This window comes from Schistocerca piceifrons, chromosome X, assembly GCF_021461385.2.
Source record: "Schistocerca piceifrons isolate TAMUIC-IGC-003096 chromosome X, iqSchPice1.1, whole genome shotgun sequence".
In the NCBI taxonomy this organism is placed as follows: domain Eukaryota; kingdom Metazoa; phylum Arthropoda; class Insecta; order Orthoptera; family Acrididae; genus Schistocerca; species Schistocerca piceifrons.
In genome coordinates, this window is record NC_060149.1 from 986,203,182 (window position 1) to 986,222,361 (window position 19,180).

Below are 19,180 nucleotides of genomic sequence, written 5' to 3' on the forward strand. Positions count from 1 at the left end.
GTGTTTCATCGTCAATAAGAAGGTCCAAGGGATACAGTAAACCTGAAGTGAAGCATCGGAAACTACAACTAGTGTCACAGGAAAGGTTCAAAACATAGACTGTAAGAAGAGTCTGTCTTCATGTACTTAAGTCGGCATTGTGCCTTTTCTATTTAATTCCGATGCTATTTCTGTGTTTCATCGTCAATAAGAAGGTCAGAGGGATACAGTAAACCTGAAGTGAAGCATCGGAATCAATAACTTGTGTCACAGGAATGGTTCAAATCATAGTCAGTAAGAAGAGTCAGCCTTCTTGTACTTAAGTTGGCATTGTGCCTTTCATATTTAACTCGGATGCTATTTCTGTGTTTCATCGTCAATGAGAACGTCCAAGGGATACAGTAAACCTGGAGTGAATCATCGGAATCTATAACTAGTGTCAATGGAATGGTTCAAAACATAGACAGTAAGAAGAGCCAATCTTCTTGTACTTAAGTCGGCGTTGTGCCTCTTGTATTTAATTCCGATGGAATTTCTGTGTTTCATCGTCACTAAGACGGTCAGAGGGATACAGTAAACCTGAAGTGTAGCATCGGAATCTATAGCTAGTGTCACAGGAATGGTTCAAAGGTATAGTCAGTAAGAAGGGTCAGTCCTCTTGTCCTTAAGTCGGCATTGTGCATTTTGTATTTAATTCCGATGCAATTTCTGTGTTTCATCGTCAATAAGAAGGTCCAAGGGATACAGTAAACCTGGAGTGAAGCATCGGAATCTATAACTAGTGTCAATGGAATGGTTCAAAACATAGACAGTAAGAAGAGTCAATCTTCTTGTACTTAAGTCGGCATTGTGCCTCTTGTATTTAATTCCAATGCAATTTCTGTGTTTCATCGTCAATAAGAAGGTCCAAGGGATACAGTAAACCTGAAGTGAAGCATCGGAATCTATAACTAGTGTCACAGGAATGGTTCAAAACATAGTCAGTAAGAAGTGTCAGTCTTCTTGTACTTAAGTCGGCATTGTGCCTTTTCTATTTAATTCTGATGCAATTTCTGTGTTTCATTGTCACTAAGAAGGTCCAAGGGATACAGTAAACCTAGAGTGAAGCATCGGAATCTATAACTAGTGTCACAGGAATGGTTCAAACATAGACAGTAAAAAGAGACAGTCTTCTTGAACATAAGTCGACATTGTGATTTTTCTATTTAATTCCGATGCAATTTCTGTGTTTCATCGACAATAAGAAGGTCAGAGGGATACAATAAACCTGAACTGAAGCATCGGAATCTATAACTAGTGTCACAGGAATGGTTCAAAACATAGTCAGTAAGAACAGTCAGTCTTCTTCTCCTTAACTCGGCATTGTGCCTTTTGTATTTAATTCTGATGCAATTTCTGTGTATCATCGTCAATAAGAAGGTCCAAGGGATACAGTAAACCTGGAGTGAAGCATCGGAATCTGTAACTAGTGTCACAGGAATGGTTCAAATCATAGAGATAAAGAAGAGTCAGTCTTCTTGTACACAAGTCGACATTTTGCATTTTGTATTTAATTCCGATGCAATTTCTGTGTCTCATCGTCAATAAGAAGGTCCAAGGGATACAGTAAACCTGGAGTGAAGCATCGGAATCAATAACTAGTGTCACAGGAATGGTTCAAAACATAGAAAGTAAGAAGAGTCAGTCTTCTTGAACTTAAGTCGGCATTGTGCCTTTTGTATTTAATTCCGATGCAATTTCTGTGTTTCATCGTCAATAAGGTCAGAGGGATACAGTAAACCTGAAGTGAAGCATCGGAATCTATAGATAGTGTCACAGGACTGGTTCAAAAATAGACAGTAAGAAGAGTCTGTCTTCTTGTACTAAATTCGGCTAGTGCGTTTTGTATTTAATTCCGATGCAATTTCTGTGTCTCATCGTCAATAAGAAGGTCAGAGGGATACAATTAACCTGAACTGAAGCATCGGAATCTATAACTAGTGTCACAGGAATGGTTCAAAGCATAGTCAGTGAGAACAGTCAGTCTTCTTGTCCTTAAGTCGGCATTGTGCCTTTTGCATTCAATTCCGATGCAATTTCTGTGTTTCATCGTCAATAAGAAGGTCCAAGGGATGCAGTAAACCTGGAGTGTAGCATCCGAATTTATAACTGGTGTCACAGGAATGGTTTAAAACATAGACAGTAAGAAGAGTCAGTCTTCGTGTACTTATTCGGCACTTTGCCTTTAGTATTTAATTCCGATGCAATTTCTGTGTTTCATCGTCAATAAGTAGGTGAAAGGGATACAGTAAACCTGAAGTGAAGCATCGGAAACTATAACTAGTGTCACAGGTATGGTTCAATACATAGTCAGTAAGAACAGTCAGTCTTCTTGTACTTAAGTCTTCATTGTGCCTTTTCTATTTAATTCCGATGCAATTTCCGTTTTTCATCGTCAATAAGAACGTCCAAGGGATACAGTAAACCTGCAGTGAAGCATCGGAATCTATAACTAGTGTCAATGGAATGGTTCAAAACATAGACAGTAAGAAGAGTCAATCATATTGTACTTAAGTCGGCGTTGTGCCTCTTGTATTTAATTCCGATGGAATTTCTGTGTTTCATCGTCACTAAGACGGTCAGAGGGATACAGTAAACCTGAAGTGTAGCATCGGAATCTATAGCTAGTGTCACAGGAATGGTTCAAAGGCATAGTCAGTAAGAAGGGTCAGTCCTCTTGTCCTTAAGTCGGCATTGTGCATTTTGTATTTAATTCCGATGCAATTTCTGTGTTTCATCGTCAATAAGAAGGTCCAAGGGATACAGTAAACCTGGAGTGAAGCATCGGAATCTATAACTAGTGTCAATGGAATGGTTCAAAACATAGACAGTAAGAAGAGTCAATCTTCTTGTACTTAAGTCGGCATTGTGCCTCTTGTATTTAATTCCAATGCAATTTCTGTGTTTCATCGTCAATAAGAAGGTCCAAGGGATACAGTAAACCTGAAGTGAAGCATCGGAATCAATAACTAGTGTCACAGGAATGGTTCAAAACATAGTCAGTAAGAAGTGTCAGTCTTCTTGTACTTAAGTCGGCATTGTGCCTTTTCTATTTAATTCTGATGCAATTTCTGTGTTTCATTGTCACTAAGAAGGTCCAAGGGATACAGTAAACCTAGAGTGAAGCATCGGAATCTATAACTAGTGTCACAGGAATGGTTCAAACATAGACAGTAAAAAGAGACAGTCTTCTTGAACATAAGTCGACATTGTGCCTTTTCTATTTAATTCCGATGCAATTTCTGTGTTTCATCGACAATAAGAAGGTCAGAGGGATACAATAAACCTGAACTGAAGCATCGGAATCTATAACTAGTGTCACAGGAATGGTTCAAAACATAGTCAGTAAGAACAGTCAGTCTTCTTCTCCTTAACTCGGCATTGTGCCTTTTGTATTTAATTCTGATGCAATTTCTGTGTATCATCGTCAATAAGAAGGTCCAAGGGATACAGTAAACCTGGAGTGAAGCATCGGAATCTATAACTAGTGTCACAGGAATGGTTCAAATCATAGAGATAAAGAAGAGTCAGTCTTCTTGTACACAAGTCGACATTTTGCATTTTGTATTTAATTCCGATGCAATTTCTGTGTCTCATCGTCAATAAGAAGGTCCAAGGGATACAGTAAACCTGGAGTGAAGCATCGGAATCAATAACTAGTGTCACAGGAATGGTTCAAAACATAGAAAGTAAGAAGAGTCAGTCTTCTTGAACTTAAGTCGGCATTGTGCCTTTTGTATTTAATTCCGATGCAATTTCTGTGTTTCATCGTCAATAAGGTCAGAGGGATACAGTAAACCTGAAGTGAAGCATCGGAATCTATAGATAGTGTCACAGGACTGGTTCAAAAATAGACAGTAAGAAGAGTCTGTCTTCTTGTACTAAATTCGGCTAGTGCGTTTTGTATTTAATTCCGATGCAATTTCTGTGTTTCATCGTCAATAAGAAGGTCAGAGGGATACAATTAACCTGAACTGAAGCATCGGAATCTATAACTAGTGTCACAGGAATGGTTCAAAGCATAGTCAGTGAGAACAGTCAGTCTTCTTGTCCTTAAGTCGGCATTGTGCCTTTTGCATTCAATTCCGATGCAATTTCTGTGTTTCATCGTCAATAAGAAGGTCCAAGGGATGCAGTAAACCTGGAGTGTAGCATCCGAATTTATAACTGGTGTCACAGGAATGGTTTAAAACATAGACAGTAAGAAGAGTCAGTCTTCGTGTACTTATTCGGCACTTTGCCTTTAGTATTTAATTCCGATGCAATTTCTGTGTTTCATCGTCAATAAGTAGGTGAAAGGGATACAGTAAACCTGAAGTGAAGCATCGGAAACTATAACTAGTGTCACAGGTATGGTTCAATACATAGTCAGTAAGAACAGTCAGTCTTCTTGTACTTAAGTCTTCATTGTGCCTTTTCTATTTAATTCCGATGCAATTTCCGTTTTTCATCGTCAATAAGAACGTCCAAGGGATACAGTAAACCTGCAGTGAAGCATCGGAATCTATAACTAGTGTCAATGGAATGGTTCAAAACATAGACAGTAAGAAGAGTCAATCATCTTGTACTTAAGTCGGCGTTGTGCCTCTTGTATTTAATTCCGATGGAATTTCTGTGTTTCATCGTCACTAAGACGGTCAGAGGGATACAGTAAACCTGAAGTGTAGCATCGGAATCTATAGCTAGTGTCACAGGAATGGTTCAAAGGCATAGTCAGTAAGAAGGGTCAGTCCTCTTGTCCTTAAGTCGGCATTGTGCATTTTGTATTTAATTCCGATGCAATTTCTGTGTTTCATCGTCAATAAGAAGGTCCAAGGGATACAGTAAACCTGGAGTGAAGCATCGGAATCTATAACTAGTGTCAATGGAATGGTTCAAAACATAGACAGTAAGAAGAGTCAATCTTCTTGTACTTAAGTCGGCATTGTGCCTCTTGTATTTAATTCCAATGCAATTTCTGTGTTTCATCGTCAATAAGAAGGTCCAAGGGATACAGTAAACATGAAGTGAAGCATCGGAATCAATAACTAGTGTCACAGGAATGGTTCAAAACATAGTCAGTAAGAAGTGTCAGTCTTCTTGTACTTAAGTCGGCATTGTGCCTTTTCTATTTAATTCTGATGCAATTTCTGTGTTTCATTGTCACTAAGAAGGTCCAAGGGATACAGTAAACCTAGAGTGAAGCATCGGAATCTATAACTAGTGTCACAGGAATGGTTCAAACATAGACAGTAAAAAGAGACAGTCTTCTTGAACATAAGTCGACATTGTGCCTTTTCTATTTAATTCCGATGCAATTTCTGTGTTTCATCGACAATAAGAAGGTCAGAGGGATACAATAAACCTAAACTGAAGCATCGGAGTCTATAACTAGTGTCACAGGAATGGTTCAAAACATAGTCAGTAAGAACAGTCAGTCTTCTTCTCCTTAACTCGGCATTGTGCCTTTTGTATTTAATTCTGATGCAATTTCTGTGTTTCATCGTCACTAAGAAGGTCCAAGGGATACAGTAAACCTGGAGTGAAGCATCGGAATCTATAACTAGTGTCACAGGAATGGTTCAAATCATAGAGATAAAGAAGAGTCAGTCTTCTTGTACACAAGTCGACATTTTGCATTTTGTATTTAATTCCGATGCAATTTCTGTGTCTCATCGTCAATAAGAAGGTCCAAGGGATACAGTAAACCTGGAGTGAAGCATCGGAATCAATAACTAGTGTCACAGGAATGGTTCAAAACATAGAAAGTAAGAAGAGTCAGTCTTCTTGAACTTAAGTCGGCATTGTGCCTTTTGTATTTAATTCCGATGCAATTTCTGTGTTTCATCGTCAATAAGGTCAGAGGGATACAGTAAACCTGAAGTGAAGCATCGGAATCTATAGCTAGTGTCACAGGACTGGTTCAAAAATAGACAGTAAGAAGAGTCAGTCTTCTTGTACTAAATTCGGCATTGTGCGTTTTGTATTTAATTCCGATGCAATTTCTGTGTTTCATCGTCAACAAGACGGTCAGAGGGGTACAGTATACCTGAAGTGAAGCTTCGGAATCTATAACCAGTGTCACAGGAATGGTTCAAAACATAGACAGTTGGAAGAGTCAGTCTTCTTGTACTTAAGTCGGCATTGTGTCTTTTGTATTTAATTCCGAGGAATTTCTGTGTTTCATCGTCAATAAGAAGGTCCAAGGGATACAGTAAAAATGAAGTGGAGCATCGGAATCTACAACTACTGTCACAGGAATGGTTCAAAACATAGACAGTAAGAAGAGTCAGTCTTCATGTACTTAAGTCGGCATTGTGCCTTTTCTATTTAATTCCGAAGCTATTTCTGTGTTTCATCGTCAATAAGATGGTCAGAGGGATACAGTAAACCTGAAGTGAAGCATCGGAATCTATAACTAGTGTTACAGGAATGGTTCAAATCATAGTCAGTAAGAAGAGTCAGTCTTCTTGTACTTAAGTCGGCATTGTGCTTTCGTATTTACTTCCCACGCAATTTCTGTGTTTCACCGGCAATAAGAAGGTCAGAGGGATACAGTAAACCTGAAGTGAAGCATCCGAATCGATAACTAGGGTCACAGGTATGTTTCAACCATAGACAGTAAGAAGAGTCAGTCTTCTTGTACTTAAGTCGGCATTGTGCCTTTGTATTTAATTCCCATGGAATTTCTGCGTTTCATCGTCAATAAGAGGGTCAGAGGGATACAGTAGTCCTGAAGTGAAGCATCGGAATCTATAACTAGTGTCACAGGAATGGTTCAAAACATAGTCAGTGAGAAGAGTCAGTCTCCTTGTCCTTAAGTCGGCATTGTGCCTCTTATATTTAATTCCGATGCAATTTCTGTGTTTCATCGTCAATAAGACGTCCAAGGGATACAGTAAACCTGGAGTGAAGCATCGGAATCTATAACTAGTGTCAATGGAATGGTTCAAAACATAGACAGTAAGAAGAGTCAATCTTCTTGTACTTAAGTCGGCATTGTGCCTCTTGTATTTAATTCCAATGCAATTTCTGTGTTTCATCGTCAATAAGAAGGTCCAAGGGATACAGTAAACCTGAAGTGAAGCATCGGAATCTATAACTAGTGTCACAGGAATGGTTCAAACATAGTCAGTAAGAAGTGTCAGTCTTCTTGTACTTAAGTCGGCATTGTGCCTTTTCTATTTCATTCCGATGCAATTTCTGTGTTTCATCGTCAATAAGAAGGTCCAAGGTATACAGTAAACCTGGAGTGAAGCATCGGAATCTATAACTAGTGTCACAGGAATGGTTCAAACATAGACAGTATGAAGAGACAGTCTTCTTGTACTTAAGTCGACATTGTGCCTTTTCTATTTAATTCCGATGCAATTTCTGTGTTTCATCGTCAATAAGAAGGTCAGAGGGATACAATTAACCTGAACTGAAGCATCGGAATCTATAACTAGTGTCACAGGAATGGTTCAAAGCATAGTCAGTGAGAACAGTCAGTCTTCTTGTCCTTAAGTCGGCATTGTGCCTTTTGCATTCAATTCCGATGCAATTTGTGTGTTTCATCGTCAATAAGAAGGTCCAACTGATACAGTAATCCTGGAGTGAAGCATCGGAATCTATAACTAGTGTCACAGGAATGGTTCAAATCATAGAGAGTAAGAAGGGTCAGTATTCTTGTACTTAAGTCGACATTTTGCCTTTTGCATTTAATTCCGTTGCAATTTCTGTGTTTCATCGTCAATAAGACGTCCAAGGGATACAGTAAACCTGGAGTGAAGCATCGGAATCTATAACTAGTGTCAATGGATTGGTTCAAAACATAGACAGTAAGAATAGTCAATCTTCTTGTACTTAAGTCGGCATTGTGCCTTTTCTATTTAATTCTGATGCAATTTCTGTGTTTCATTGTCACTAAGAAGGGCCAAGGGATACAGTAAACCTAGAGTGAAGCATCGGAATCTATAACTAGTGTCACAGGAATGGTTCAAACATAGAAAGTAAAAAGAGACAGTCTTCTTGAACATAAGTCGACATTGTGCCTTTTCTATTTAATTCCGATGCAATTTCTGTGTTTCATCGACAGTACGAAGGTCAGAGGGATACAATAAACCTGAACTGAAGCATCGGAATCTATAACTAGTGTCACAGGAATGGTTCAAAACATAGTCAGTAAGAACAGTCAGTCTTCTTCTCCTTAAGTCGGCATTGTGCCTTTTGTATTTAATTCTGATGCAATTTCTGTGTTTCATCGTCAATAAGAAGGTCCAAGGGTTACAGTAAACCTGGAGTGAAGCATCAGAATCTATAACTAGTGTCACTGCAATGGTTCAAATCATAGAGAGTTAGAAGAGTTAGTCTTCTTGTACTTAAGTCGACATTTTGCATTTTGTATTTAATTCCGATGCAATTTCTGTGTCTCATCGTCAATAAGAAGGTCCAAGGGATACAGTAAACCTGGAGTGAAGCATCGGAATCAATAACTAGTGTCACAGGAATGGTTCAAAACATAGAAAGTAAGAGGAGTCAGTCTTCTTGAACTTAAGTCGGCATTGTGCCTTTTGTATTTAATTCCGATGCAATTTCTGTGTTTCATCGTCAATAAGGTCAGAGGGATACAGTAAACCTGAAGTGAAGCATCGGAATCTATAGCTAGTGTCACAGGACTGGTTCAAAAATAGACAGTAAGAGGAGTCAGTCTTCTTGTACTTAATTCGGCGTTGTGCGTTTTGTATTTAATTCCGATGCAATTTCTGTGTTTCATCGTCAACAAGACGGTCAGAGGGGTACAGAATACCTGAAGTGAAGCTTCGGAATCTATAACCAGTGTCACAGGAATGGTTCAAAACATAGAGAATTGGAAGTGTCAGTCTTCTTGTACTTGAGTCAGCATTGTGTCTTTTGTATTTAACTCCGAGCAATTTCTGTGTTTCATCGTCAATAACAAGGTCCAAGGGATACAGTAAACATGATGTGAAGCATCGGAATCTACAACTAGTGTCACAGCAATGGTTCAAAACATAGACAGTAAGAAGAGTCAGTCTTCATGTACCTAAGTCGGCATTGTGCCTTTTCTATTTAATTCCGAAGCTATTTCTGTGTTGCATCGTCAATAAGAAGGTCAGAGGGATACAGTAAACCTGAAGTGTAGTTTCGGAATCAATAACTAGTGTTACAGGAATGGTTCAATTCATAGTCAGTAAGAAGAGGCAGTCTTCTTGTACTTAAGTTGGCACTGTGCCTTTCGTATTTAATTCCGATGCAATTTCTGTGTTTCACCGGCAATAAGAAGGTCAGAGGGATACAGTAAACCTGAAGTGAAGCATCCGAATCTATAACTAGGGTCACAGGTATGTTTCAAAATTAGACAGTAAGAAGAGTCAGTCTACTTGTACTTAAGTCGGCTTTGTGCCTTTTGTATTTAATTCCGATGGAATTTCTGTATTTCAATGTCGATAAGAAGGTCAAAGGGATACAGTAGTCCTGAAGTGAAGCATCGGAATCTATAACTAGTGTCACAGGAATGGTTCAAAACATAGTCAGTGAGAAGAGTCAGTCTCCATGTCCTTAAGTCGGCATTGTGCCTCTTGTATTTAATTCCGATGCAATTTCTGTGTTTCATCGTCAATAAGAAGGTCCAAGGGATACAGTAAACCTGAAGTGAAGCATCGGAATCTATAACTAGTGTCACAGGAATGGTTCAAAACATAGTCAGTAAGAAGTGTCAGTCTTCTTGTACTTAAGTCGGCATTGTGCCTTTTCTATTTAATTCTGATGCAATTTCTGTGTTTCATTGTCACTAAGAAGGTCCAAGGGATACAGTAAACCTAGAGTGAAGCATCGGAATCTATAACTAGTGTCACAGGAATGGTTCAAACATAGACAGTAAAAAGAGACAGTCTTCTTGAACATAAGTCGACATTGTGCCTTTTCTATTTAATTCCGATGCAATTTCTGTGTTTCATCGACAATAAGAAGGTCAGAGGGATACAATAAACCTGAACTGAAGCATCGGAATCTATAACTAGTGTCACAGGAATGGTTCAAAACATAGTCAGTAAGAACAGTCAGTCTTCTTCTCCTTAACTCGGCATTGTGCCTTTTGTATTTTATTCTGATGCAATTTCTGTGTTTCATCGTCAATAAGGAGGTCCAAGGGATACAGTAAACCTGGAGTGAAGCATCGGAATCTATAACTAGTGTCACAGGAATGGTTCAAATCATAGAGATAAAGAAGAGTCAGTCTTCTTGTACACAAGTCGACATTTTGCATTTTGTATTTAATTCCGATGCAATTTCTGTGTCTCATCGTCAATAAGAAGGTCCAAGGGATACAGTAAACCTGGAGTGAAGCATCGGAATCAATAACTAGTGTCACAGGAATGGTTCAAAACATAGAAAGTAAGAAGAGTCAGTCTTCTTGAACTTAAGTCGGCATTGTGCCTTTTGTATTTAATTCCGATGCAATTTCCGTTTTTCATCGTCAATAAGAACGTCCAAGGGATACAGTAAACCTGCAGTGAAGCATCGGAATCTATAACTAGTGTCAATGGAATGGTTCAAAACATAGACAGTAAGAAGAGTCAATCATCTTGTACTTAAGTCGGCATTGTGCATTTTGTATTTAATTCCGATGCCATTTCTGTGTTTCATCGTCAATAAGAACGTCAGAGGGATACAGTAAAGCTGAAGTGAACCATCAGAATCTATAGCTAGTGTCACACGAATGGTTCATAACATAGTCAGTAAGAAGTGTCAGTCTTCTTGTACTTAAGTCGGCATTGTGCCTTTTCTATTTCATTCCGATGCAATTTCTGTGTTTCATCGTCAATAAGAAGGTCCAAGGTATACAGTAAACCTGGAGTGAAGCATCGGAATCTATAACTAGTGTCAAAGGAATGGTTCAAACATAGACAGTATGAAGAGACAGTCTTCTTGTACTTAAGTCGACATTGTGCCTTTTCTATTTAATTCCGATGCAATTTCTGTGTTTCATCGTCAATAAGAAGGTCAGAGGGATACAATTAACCTGAACTGAAGCATCGGAATCTATAACTAGTGTCACAGGAATGGTTCAAAGCATAGTCAGTGAGAACAGTCAGTCTTCTTGTCCTTAAGTCGGCATTGTGCCTTTTGCATTCAATTCCGATGCAATTTGTGTGTTTCATCGTCAATAAGAAGGTCCAACTGATACAGTAATCCTGGAGTGAAGCATCGGAATCTATAACTAGTGTCACAGGAATGGTTCAAATCATAGAGAGTAAGAAGGGTCAGTATTCTTGTACTTCAGTCGACATTTTGCCTTTTGCATTTAATTCCGTTGCAATTTCTGTGTTTCATCGTCAATAAGACGTCCAAGGGATACAGTAAACCTGGAGTGAAGCATCGGAATCTATAACTAGTGTCAATGGAATGGTTCAAAACATAGACAGTAAGAATAGTCAATCTTCTTGTACTTAAGTCGGCATTGTGCCTTTTCTATTTAATTCTGATGCAATTTCTGTGTTTCATTGTCACTAAGAAGGTCCAAGGGATACAGTAAACCTAGAGTGAAGCATCGGAATCTATAACTAGTGTCACAGGAATGGTTCAAACATAGAAAGAAAAAAGAGACAGTCTTCTTGAACATAAGTCGACATTGTGCCTTTTCTATTTAATTCCGATGCAATTTCTGTGTTTCATCGACAGTACGAAGGTCAGAGGGATACAATAAACCTGAACTGAAGCATCGGAATCTATAACTAGTGTCACAGGAATGGTTCAAAACATAGTCAGTAAGAACAGTCAGTCTTCTTCTCCTTAAGTCGGCATTGTGCCTTTTGTATTTAATTCTGATGCAATTTCTGTGTTTCATCGTCAATAAGAAGGTCCAAGGGTTACAGTAAACCTGGAGTGAAGCATCAGAATCTATAACTAGTGTCACTGCAATGGTTCAAATCATAGAGAGTTAGAAGAGTTAGTCTTCTTGTACTTAAGTCGACATTTTGCATTTTGTATTTAATTCCGATGCAATTTCTGTGTCTCATCGTCAATAAGAAGGTCCAAGGGATACAGTAAACCTGGAGTGAAGCATCGGAATCAATAACTAGTGTCACAGGAATGGTTCAAAACATAGAAAGTAAGAGGAGTCAGTCTTCTTGAACTTAAGTCGGCATTGTGCCTTTTGTATTTAATTCCGATGCAATTTCTGTGTTTCATCGTCAATAAGGTCAGAGGGATACAGTAAACCTGAAGTGAAGCATCGGAATCTATAGCTAGTGTCACAGGACTGGTTCAAAAATAGACAGTAAGAGGAGTCAGTCTTCTTGTACTTAATTCGGCGTTGTGCGTTTTGTATTTAATTCCGATGCAATTTCTGTGTTTCATCGTCAACAAGACGGTCAGAGGGGTACAGAATACCTGAAGTGAAGCTTCGGAATCTATAACCAGTGTCACAGGAATGGTTCAAAACATAGAGAGTTGGAAGAGTCAGTCTTCTTGTACTTGAGTCAGCATTGTGTCTTTTGTATTTAACTCCGAGCAATTTCTGTGTTTCATCGTCAATAACAAGGTCCAAGGGATACAGTAAACATGATGTGAAGCATCGGAATCTACAACTAGTGTCACAGCAATGGTTCAAAACATAGACAGTAAGAAGAGTCAGTCTTCATGTACCTAAGTCGGCATTGTGCCTTTTCTATTTAATTCCGAAGCTATTTCTGTGTTGCATCGTCAATAAGAAGGTCAGAGGGATACAGTAAACCTGAAGTGTAGTTTCGGAATCAATAACTAGTGTTACAGGAATGGTTCAATTCATAGTCAGTAAGAAGAGGCAGTCTTCTTGTACTTAAGTTGGCATTGTGCCTTTCGTATTTAATTCCGATGCAATTTCTGTGTTTCACCGGCAATAAGAAGGTCAGAGGGATACAGTAAACCTGAAGTGAAGCATCCGAATCTATAACTAGGGTCACAGGTATGTTTCAAAATTAGACAGTAAGAAGAGTCAGTCTACTTGTACTTAAGTCGGCTTTGTGCCTTTTGTATTTAATTCCGATGGAATTTCTGTATTTCAATGTCGATAAGAAGGTCAAAGGGATACAGTAGTCCTGAAGTCAAGCATCGGAATCTATAACTAGTGTCACAGGAATGGTTCAAAACATAGTCAGTGAGAAGAGTCAGTCTCCATGTCCTTAAGTCGGCATTGTGCCTCTTGTATTTAATTCCGATGCAATTTCTGTGTTTCATCGTCAATAAGAAGGTCCAAGGGATACAGTAAACCTGAAGTGAAGCTTCGGAATCTATAACTAGTGTCACAGGAATGGTTCAAAACATAGTCAGTAAGAAGTGTCAGTCATCTTGTACTTAAGTCGGCATTGTGCCTTTTCTATTTAATTCTGATGCAATTTCTGTGTTTCATTGTCACTAAGAAGGTCCAAGGGATACAGTAAACCTAGAGTGAAGCATCGGAATCTATAACTAGTGTCACAGGAATGGTTCAAACATAGACAGTAAAAAGAGACAGTCTTCTTGAACATAAGTCGACATTGTGCCTTTTCTATTTAATTCCGATGCAATTTCTGTGTTTCATCGACAATAAGAAGGTCAGAGGGATACAATAAACCTGAACTGAAGCATCGGAATCTATAACTAGTGTCACAGGAATGGTTCAAAACATAGTCAGTAAGAACAGTCAGTCTTCTTCTCCTTAACTCGGCATTGTGCCTTTTGTATTTAATTCTGATGCAATTTCTGTGTTTCATCGTCAATAAGGAGGTCCAAGGGATACAGTAAACCTGGAGTGAAGCATCGGAATCTATAACTAGTGTCACAGGAATGGTTCAAATCATAGAGATAAAGAAGAGTCAGTCTTCTTGTACACAAGTCGACATTTTGCATTTTGTATTTAATTCCGATGCAATTTCTGTGTCTCATCGTCAATAAGAAGGTCCAAGGGATACAGTAAACCTGGAGTGAAGCATCGGAATCAATAACTAGTGTCACAGGAATGGTTCAAAACATAGAAAGTAAGAAGAGTCAGTCTTCTTGAACTTAAGTCGGCATTGTGCCTTTTGTATTTAATTCCGATGCAATTTCCGTTTTTCATCGTCAATAAGAACGTCCAAGGGATACAGTAAACCTGCAGTGAAGCATCGGAATCTATAACTAGTGTCAATGGAATGGTTCAAAACATAGACAGTAAGAAGAGTCAATCATCTTGTACTTAAGTCGGCATTGTGCATTTTGTATTTAATTCCGATGCCATTTCTGTGTTTCATCGTCAATAAGAACGTCAGAGGGATACAGTAAAGCTGAAGTGAACCATCAGAATCTATAGCTAGTGTCACACGAATGGTTCATAACATAGTCAGTAAGAAGAGTCAGTCTTCTTGTTCATAAGGCGGCATTGTGCCTTTTGTATTTAATTCCGATGCAATATCTGTGTCTCATCGTCAATAAGAAGGTCCAAGGGATACAGTAATCCTGGAGTGAAGCATCGGAATCTATAACTAGTGTCACAGGAATGGTTCAAAACATAGACCGTTGGAAGAGTCAGTCTTCTTGTACTTAAGTCGGCATTGTGTCTTTTGTATTTAATTCCGATGCAATTGATGTGTTTCATCGTCAATAAGAAGGTCCAAGGGATACAGTAAACCTGAAGTGAAGCATCGGAAACTACAACCAGTGTCACAGGAAAGGTTCAAAACATAGACAGTAAGAAGAGTCTGTCTTCATGTACTTAAGTCGGCATTGTGCCTTTTCTATTTAATTCCGATGCTATTTCTGTGTTTCATCGTCAATAAGAAGGTCAGAGGGATACAGTAAACCTGAAGTGAAGCATCGGAATCAATAACTTGTGTCACAGGAATGGTTCAAATCATAGTCAGTAAGAAGAGTCAGCCTTCTTGTACTTAAGTTGGCATTGTGCCTTTCATATTTAATTCGGATGCTATTTCTGTGTTTCATCGTCAATGATAACGTCCAAGGGATACAGTAAACCTGGAGTGAATCATCGGAATCTATAACTAGTGTCAATGGAATGGTTCAAAACATAGACAGTAAGAAGAGCCAATCTTCTTGTACTTAAGTCGGCGTTGTGCCTCTTGTATTTAATTCCGATGGAATTTCTGTGTTTCATCGTCACTAAGACGGTCAGAGGGATACAGTAAACCTGAAGTGAAGCATCGGAATCTATAGCTAGTGTCACAGGAATGGTTCAAAGGCATAGTCAGTAAGAAGGGTCAGTCCTCTTGTCCTTAAGTCGGCATTGTGCATTTTGTATTTAATTCCGATGCAATTTCTGTGTCTCATCGTCAATAAGAAGGTCCCAGGGATACAGTAAACCTGGAGTGAAGCATCGGAATCAATAACTAGTGTCACAGGAATGGTTCAAAACATAGAAAGTAAGAAGAGTCAGTCTTCTTGAACTTAAGTCGGCATTGTGCCTTTTGTATTTAATTCCGTTGCAATTTCTGTGTTTCATCGTCAATAAGGTCAGAGGGATACAGTAAACCTGAAGTGAAGCATCGGAATCTATAGCTAGTGTCACAGGACTGGTTCAAAAATAGACAGTAAGAGGAGTCAGTCTTCTTGTACTTAATTCGGCGTTGTGCGTTTTGTATTTAATTCCGATGCAATTTCTGTGTTTCATCGTCAACAAGACGGTCAGAGGGGTACAGTATACCTGAAGTGAAGCTTCGGAATCTATAACCAGTGTCACAGGAATGGTTCAAAACATAGACAGTTGGAAGAGTCAGTCTTCTTGTACTTGAGTCAGCATTGTGTCTTTTGTATTTAATTCCGAGCAATTTCTGTGTTTCATCGTCAATAACTAGGTCCAAGGGATACAGTAAACATGATGTGAAGCATCGGAATCTACAACTAGTGTCACAGCAATGGTTCAAAACATAGACAGTAAGAAGAGTCAGTCTTGATGTACCTAAGTCGGCATTGTGCCTTTTCTATTTAATTCCGAAGCTATTTCTGTGTTGCATCGCCAATAAGAAGGTCAGAGGGATACAGTAAACCTGAAGTGTAGCATCGGAATCTATAACTAGTGTTACAGGAATGGTTCAAATCATAGTCAGTAAGAAGAGGCAGTCTTCTTGTACTTAAGTTGGCATTGTGCCTTTCGTATTTAATTCCGATGCAATTTCTGTGTTTCACCGGCAATAAGAAGGTCAGAGGGATACAGTAAACCTGAAGTGAAGCATCCGAATCTATAACTAGGGTCACAGGTATGTTTCAAAATTAGACAGTAAGAAGAGTCAGTCTACTTGTACTTAAGTCGGCATTGTGCCTTTTGTATTTAATTCCGATAGAATTCCTGTATTTCATTGTCGATAAGAAGGTCAAAGGGATACAGTAGTCCTGAAGTGAAGCATCAGAATCTATAACTAGTGTCACAGGAATGGTTCAAAACATAGTCAGTGAGAAGAGTCAGTCTCCTTGTCCTTAAGTCGGCATTGTGCCTCTTCTATTTAATTCCGATGCAATTTCTGTGTTTCATCGTCAATAAGAAGGTCCAAGGGATACAGTAAACCTGGAGTGAAGCATCGGAATCTATAACTAGTGTCACAGGAATGGTTCAAAACAAAGTCAGTAAGAAGAGTCAGTCTTCTTGTACTTAAGTCGTCATTGTGCCTTTTCTATTTAATTCCGATGCAATTTCTGTGTTTCATCGTCAATAAGTAGGTGAAAGGGATACAGTAAACCTGAAGTGAAGCATCGGAAACTATAACTAGTGTCACAGGTATGGTTCAATACATAGTCAGTAAGAACAGTCAGTCTTCTTGTACTTAAGTCTTCATTGTGCCTTTTCTATTTAATTCCGATGCAATTTCCGTTTTTCATCGTCAATAAGAACGTCCAAGGGATACAGTAAACCTGCAGTGAAGCATCGGAATCTATAACTAGTGTCAATGGAATGGTTCAAATCATAGACAGTAAGAAGAGTCAATCATCTTGTACTTAAGTCGGCATTGTGCCTTTTGTATTTAATTCCGATGCCATTTCTGTGTTTCATCGTCAATAAGAACGTCAGAGGGATACAGTAAAGCTGAAGTGAACCATCAGAATCTATAGCTAGTGTCACAGGAATGGTTCATAACATAGTCAGTAAGAAGAGTCAGTCTTCTTGTTCATATGGCGGCATTGTGCCTTTTGTATTTAATTCCGATGCAATATCTGTGTCTCATCGTCAATAAGAAGGTCCAAGGGATACAGTAATCCTGGAGTGAAGCATCGGAATCTATAACTAGTGTCACAGGAATTGTTCAAAACATAGACCGTTGGAAGAGTCAGTCTGCTTGTACTTAAGTCGGCATTGTGTCTTTTGTATTTAATTCCGATGCAATTGATGTGTTTCATCGTCAATAAGAAGGTCCAAGGGATACAGTAAACCTGAAGTGAAGCATCGGAAACTACAACTAGTGGAACAGGAAAGGTTCAAAACATAGACAGTAAGAAGAGTCTGTCTTCATGTACTTAAGTCGGCATTGTGCCTTTTCTATTTAATTCCGATGCTATTTCTGTGTTTCATCGTCAATAAGAAGGTCAGAGGGATACAGTAAACCTGAAGTGAAGCATCGGAATCAATAACTTGTGTCACAGGAATGGTTCAAACCATAGTCAGTAAGAAGAGTCAGCCTTCTTGTACTTAAGTTGGCATTGTGCCTTTCATATTTAATTCGGATGCTATTTCTGTGTTTCATCGTCAATGAGAACGTCCAAGGGATACAGTAAACCTGGAGTGAATCATCGGAATCTATAACTAGTGTCAATGGAATGGTTCAAAACATAGACAGTAAGAAGAGCCAATCTTCTTGTACTTAAGTCGGCGTTGTGCCTCTTGTATTTAATTCCGATGGAATTTCTGTGTTTCATCGTCACTAAGACGGTCAGAGGGATACAGTAAACCTGAAGTGTAGCATCGGAATCTATAGCTAGTGTCACAGGAATGGTTCAAAGGCATAGTCAGTAAGAAGGGTCAGTCCTCTTGTCCTTAAGTCGGCATTGTGCATTTTGTATTTAATTCCGATGCAATTTCTGTGTTTCATCGTCAATAAGAAGGTCCAAGGGATACAGTAAACCTGGAGTGAAGCATCGGAATCTATAACTAGTGTCAATGGAATGGTTCAAAACATAGACAGTAAGAAGAGTCAATCTTCTTGTACTTAAGTCGGCATTGTGCCTCTTGTATTTAATTCCAATGCAATTTCTGTGTTTCATCGTCAATAAGAAGGTCCAAGGGATACAGTAAACCTGAAGTGAAGCATCGGAATCTATAACTAGTGTCACAGGAATGGTTCAAAACATAGTCAGTAAGAAGTGTCAGTCTTCTTGTACTTAAGTCGGCATTGTGCCTTTTCTATTTAATTCTGATGCAATTTCTGTGTTTCATTGTCACTAAGAAGGTCCAAGGGATACAGTAAACCTAGAGTGAAGCATCGAAATCTATAACTAGTGTCACAGGAATGGTTCAAACATAGACAGTAAAAAGAGACAGTCTTCTTGAACATAAGTCGACATTGTGCCTTTTCTATTTAAGTGTTACATCGACAATAAGAAGGTCAGAGGGATACAATAAACCTGAACTGAAGCATCGGAATCTATAACTAGTGTCACAGGAATGGTTCAAAACATAGTCAGTAAGAACAGTCAGTCTTCTTCTCCTTAACTCGGCATTGTGCCTTTTGTATTTAATTCTGATGCAATTTCTGTGTATCATCGTCAATAAGAAGGTCCAAGGGATACAGTAAACCTGGAGTGAAGCATCGGAATCTATAACTAGTGTCACAGGAATGGTTCAAATCATAGAGATAAAGAAGAGTCAGTCTTCTTGTACACAAGTCGACATTTTGCATTTTGTATTTAATTCCGATGCAATTTCTGTGTCTCGTCGTCAATAAGAAGGTCCAAGGGATACAGTAAACCTGGAGTGAATCATCGGAATCAATAACTAGTGTCACAGGAATGGTTCAAAACATAGAAAGTAAGAAGAGTCAGTCTTCTTGAACTTAAGTCGGCATTGTGCCTTTTGTATTTAATTCCGATGCAATTTCTGTGTTTCATCGTCAATAATTTCAGAGGGATACAGTAAACCTGAAGTGAAGCATCGGAATCTATAGATAGTGTCACAGGACTGGTTCAAAAATAGACAGTAAGAAGAGTCTGTCTTCTTGTACTAAATTCGGCATTGTGCGTTTTGTATTTA